This window comes from Triticum urartu, chromosome 4A, assembly GCF_056163025.1.
Source record: "Triticum urartu cultivar PI428250 chromosome 4A, HENAU_Tu73, whole genome shotgun sequence".
NCBI classification, from domain to species: domain Eukaryota; kingdom Viridiplantae; phylum Streptophyta; class Magnoliopsida; order Poales; family Poaceae; genus Triticum; species Triticum urartu.
Window position 1 is genome coordinate 616,361,864 of NC_141876.1, and position 6,000 is coordinate 616,367,863.

Genomic DNA, 6,000 nt, shown 5'->3' on the forward strand with positions numbered 1-6,000 from the left:
ATGACTACAAGAAGAAAACATGTCACAAGTGCAAGAAACTTGGCCACTTCATCTCTGAGTGTCCACAGTGGGACAATGAGAACAAGAAGAAGAAGAAGAGCAAGGAATATGACTCTGACGACAAGAAGAAGAAGAAGAAATACTCAAAGTCTTCTTCCAAGTCTTCCTCAAAGTCTTCATCACACAAGAAGAGCTCATCTGGCAAGGCACGTGCGTTTGTTGGCAAGGAAATGGATTCAGAGGAGGAGTCTGCTTCTGAGGAGGCGGAGGTGGAGTCTGAGGAGGAATCCGACTCAGGCGTCGCAAGTCTGGCTACAGCATACGTTGCCAAGTCCATCTTCAACACTGAAGACAATGACTTCATCACCGACATCGATGCAAATGACAAGGACTACTCCGCTTCTACCTACTGCTTCATGGCACGCGGTGCCAAGGTAAACACACGCACTACTCACTATCAAACATCTAGTGACGATGACTCTGATTTGGTTCAAAACCTAGCTACAAAACACTTGCTAAAATTGCAACTGAACAACAGAAAGCTATGGAACATATTCAAAAACTGTTAGACAGAAGCGATGATCTGTTAGGTGCTGAAATGACTCGATCTGAATCCTTAATTGAAGACATAAAAAATCTTCACGTTAAGTATCAGGAACTTGAAAGTCATCATGAAACTCTCTCAACAACTCATGAAAAGCTTTCCTATGATTATCTTCAAAGGAAGCAAGATCTTGAGAAATTGAGAGCGGTTCATGAAGATCTTCAAACGGAAAACGAGTCACTTCGCACCAAACAGATCAGTCCCGCTCAGGAAGGATTTGAACCACCATGTCTTAAATGCATTGAGCGTGATAATGCTACTTCTGTTACTGAATGTTCTACTGCTACTGCTGTTGCAATATCTTCAACTGTTGATGCGATAACTAACCCCTCTGCTGAGGATACCACCGCTATTGCTGATGAGAATGCTAGGTTGAAGACATTGCTTGAAACAGGGATGTACAAAAGTCTTAAAGGGCATCAGATGCTATGTGATGTCCTGAAAAAGAAGATTCTGAACCGAAACCCTAGGAAAGAGGGTGTAGGGTTCGTAAGGAAAATGAATGCAGATGGCTCTTATTGGAAACCTGAGCAGTACCCCAAAACCATGTGGGTTGCTACAAAGGAACCTTCAGCAGATCCATCCAATCTATCTGGCTTCACTTGTGCTAACCCCATTATCATTGATGAATCCTTTGATGCAAACTATATACTATTTAAGAATCAGAATGGTGAAGTGTTTGCCAGGTACATTGGTACTAACTGCAGGAATGGACCGCCTATGAAGAAGATCTGGGTTCCGAAAAGGTGTATGGAAAATCTTCCTGTGAATGTCTTCATGACACCTCACTTGAAGAAGACAAACCTCAGACCAAAGGCTTCATACAGTCCAAAGGCTTCATACAAACAGAGGACTCACCTGAGTCGCACTAACGCAAATGTTTTGTAGGGAAACCATACTCAGGCATATGAATATGAGAGCGGTTCATCAAACCGCCATGTTCATAAGACCAAGAACTTTTCTGCTTATTCTTATGAGTACTATTGTCCGCCTGCAAGACTGTTTGCTAAGGCTTCAAAGCCAAAATTCTTAGATGCTGCACTTAGACTTATTGCTTCTAAGCCACCCTTGAAGATGTGGGTGGTTAAGAAGGCTTAACTCTCTTTTGCAGGGGAAGGTCTCCAGCAGAAAACCAAAATCGTCTGACGCTATTGCTGGGGACCTTAAACATCTTGTAGGGCGCAAGATCAAATGCCCAAATGGTCTTACTATGTACTTCGTACCTGAATCGCTTGCTACTCTCCCTATTAGTCCTAACCTGGATCTAAGCTTTCATAACCCACTGGTTCATCAAATGTTTTTGCTTCACAATGCTCTTGGTGAAGCCTATCCCCCTAACTGCACTGTAGGGTACGACACCAGCGTCTTCAGAATGGATTATTGACAGTGGGTGTACAAATCACATGACTGGCAAAAGAAGTCTTCTTATGGACTCAACCTTACGTCCATCCGACAAGAGCCACATCACATTTGCTGACACTGGTAAAAGTAAGGTATTGGGTCTAGGTAGAGTTGCAATCTTAAGGGATCAACACATGGATAAAGTCATGCTTGTTGAATCCCTTGGCTTCAACTTAATGTCTATCTCAATGCTTTTCGATTTGAACATGATCGTAATGTTTGGAAAATATCATTGCCTTGTACTAATGGAATCTGACAAGTCTCTAGTGTTTGAAGGGTATCGAAAAGATGATTTGTACGTGGTAGATTTCTCAGCAGGGCCACAGCTTGCAGTATGTCTTCTAGCAAAGGCTTCAGAATGCTGGCTCTGGCATCTGAGGCTTGGACATGCTGGCATGAGGAACCTCCACACCCTTGCGAAGAAGAAGCATGTCATAGGCATTGAGGGCGTCAAGTTCAAGAAAGACCACTTATGCGGTGCCTGTGAAGCAGGGAAGATGATGAGGGCCAAACATCCCTCGAAGACAATCATGACTACTACTCCACCCTTTGAACTGCTTCACATGGATCTTTTCGGTCCCACTCATTACTCAACTCTAACTACTACTGCTTGCCTCTATGGCTTCGTTATTGTTGATGATTATTCTCGATATACTTGGGTGCACATAATCATTTACAAGACTGAAGTGCAGGATGTCTTCAGACTCTTCGCCAATCGAGCTATGAACAATTTTGGCGCCAAGATAAAGCACATCAGAAGTGACAATGGCACTGAATTCAAGAACACTGGCCTTGATACATATCTTGATACCTTGGGCATCACACATGAATTCTCAGCCCCGTACACGCCACAGCAGAATTGCGTCGTCGAACGCAAGAACAGAACACTAATTGAGATGGCCAAAACAATGCTAGATGAATACAAGACCCCAAGAAAATTCTGGCCCGAAGCCATTGATACTGCATGCCATACAATCAATTGTGTTTATCTTCACAAGCTACTGAACAAGACATCTTCTGAGCTCCTTACTGACAAAAAGCCAAATGTCAGTTACTTCAGAGTATTTGGCGCAAGGTGCTGGATCAAGGACCCACATCACACCTCAAAATTTGCTCCAAAAGCACATGAGGGTTTTATGCTTGGATATGGAAAGGATTCGCACTCCTACAGAGTCTTCAATCTCTTTCATTACAAAGTGGTTGAAACAGTGGATGTGCGGTTCGATGAGACCGACGGCTCACAAAGAGAGCAGCTGCCAAGTGTGATAGATAAAGTTCCATCCAGTGAATCAATCAAGCTAATGGGAACTGGAGAAATTATACCTTCTGAAGCTCATCCTGAAGAAGAACTTATCATTTCAGCACCTGATCAACATGAAGACAATGCTCAGCCTGAAGACATTCCTTCCAACAACGACAATGAACAGCAAGAGCAAAGTCTTCGCCCTGTACATCCTCGCGTTGCCAATGAAGTGCAGATTGAAAGAATAATTGATAGCATCAATGCACTTGGTCCACTCACTCGTTCAAGGGCAACTCAACTAGCAAATTTCTGTGGGCACTTCGTATTCGTCTCAATATCAGAACCCAAGAAAGTTGAAGAAGCCTTCATGGAACCTGAATGGATTCAAGCTATGCAAGAAGAGCTTCAACAGTTTGAGCTGAATAATGTATGGGAACTGGTTAAGCGTCCTGATCCACGGAAGCACAATATAATAGGCACCAAATGGATATACCGCAACAAGCAAGATGAGCATGGTCAAGTTGTCAGAAACAAAGCTCGTCTCGTTGCTCAAGGATATACTCAAGTGGAAGGCATTGACTTCAATGAAACATTTGCTCCTGTGGCTAGACTTGAAGCCATACGCATACTGCTGGCCTATGCAAATCATCATAACATACTTTTATATCAAATGGATGTGAAGAGTGCCTTTCTCAATGGCAAGATTGAAGAAGAAGTGTATGTTGCACAACCACCTGGCTTTGAAAATCCAAAACATCCTGACATGGTATACAAGCTCAACAAGGCACTGTATGGCCTCAAACAAGCCCCTCGGGCCTGGTATGACACACTCAAATACTTCCTGAAGAGCAAAGGCTTCATACCTGGTTCCCTAGATCCCACTCTTTTCACGAAGACATATGATGGTGAACTGTTTGTGTGCCAAATATATGTGGATGACATTATCTTCGGCTGCACCAATCAGAAGTACAGTGAAGAGTTTGGATATATGATGCAAGAGCAATATCAGATGTCCATGATGGGGGAGCTGAAGTTCTTCCTTGGTCTTCAAATACGACAACAACGAAATGGCATCTTCATATCTCAAGAGAAGTATCTCAAAGATTGCCTGAAGAAGTTCGGTATGCAAGACTGCAAAGGCTTCACAACACCAATGCCAGCCAAACATCATCTGGGTCCTGACGACAATGGTAAAGAGTTTGATCAAAAGGTATACCGCTCCATGATTGGTTCTCTACTTTATCTATCTGCATCTAGGCCAGATATTATGCTTAGTGTTTGCATGTGTGCTCGATTTCAAGCGGCACCAAAGGAGTCGCATCACTTAGCTGTGAAGCGAATTCTTCGATATTTGGCTCACACCCCAACTCTAGGATTATGGTATCCAAAGGGCTCAGAGTTTGATCTGGTTGGATTCTCGGATGCTGATTATGCTGGTGACAAAGTTGATCGCAAGTCTACATCAGGCACATGTCACTTTCTGGGACGATCACTTGTATGTTGGTCTTCAAAGAAGCAGAACTGTGTATCTCTCTCCACTGCTGAATCTGAATACATTGCTGCTGGATCTTGCTGTGCTCAGCTTCTGTGGATGAAGCAAACACTCAAGGACTATGGCATTCATCTGAAGCAAGTCCCACTTTACTGCGACAACGAAAGCGCCATCAAGATTGCCAACAACCCAGTTCAGCACTCGAAGACAAAGCACATTGAAATTCGTCATCACTTTCTCAGAGATCATGTTGTGAAGGAAGACATTGATATCATACACGTCAACACTGAAGAGCAATTGGCAGATATCTTCACCAAGCCCTTGGATGAGAAGAGGTTTTGCAAGTTACGGTGTGAGCTAAATATCCTGGAATCCACAAATGTCCTGTGATCAGGCACACATCCTAACCCTTATGCATATTGATGACTTAGATGTGCAACACACGAAGTGAAGTATATCTTCAATCAATGAAGACATACATTCTAAGTGTGAATACATTAATGTGGAATTTGACTTCAGAGCGCCACGATAATTGTGCGCCGTGTCTGGGTCTAATACTTCCTATACGGTGGGTAACGCCACCACCAAACGTTCTATTTTGAAGTGTTTCACTCATGGCATTACCTTGCAATGTCTTCACATTTGGTTTGGCTTCGATCTCAACATATTTTCATGATTATCTTCACTATGTTGATTATATATATATATATATATATATATGCTAGTGTTCTGTCCTCTACAGCATTCACTTATAGCTATGTCTTCGTGTTGAATCTTTTGAACTAAGTGAATGTGATCGGACCCCAACCTCTCTATGCTTTCTATCTCAAACTCTATCTCTCCAAGTCATATGCATTCTATTGAAACTGTCGAATGTCTTCTCTGTGTCCTTGTCAGTAGAAGATACAGAGACAACCATTAAGTTCGTTTTCAATGCTCATTCCTCCACATGAAATCCGAAGAAGTAGGAACGACCACCCGACAATCCAGGCGTGCGTGGAACAAACCCCAAAATTCCGCATACTGGCCATGTGTTCCTCAGATGCGAATCGCCAGGGGCACCTGTGTAATAGCACAGTGCCGCCCCTGTGCCTATAAATACACACTCACAGCGGTAATTATCTCTTCTTCCACCCTCGCACGAACCCTAGAGCCACCGCTAGCTCTCGACGACGCCGGCGACGAAGCGCTTCGCTGCCGCAACCTCTCCGACGCCGTCTTCACGCCGACCGCGGACATCGTCCTCTCCGCCGTCGCCGT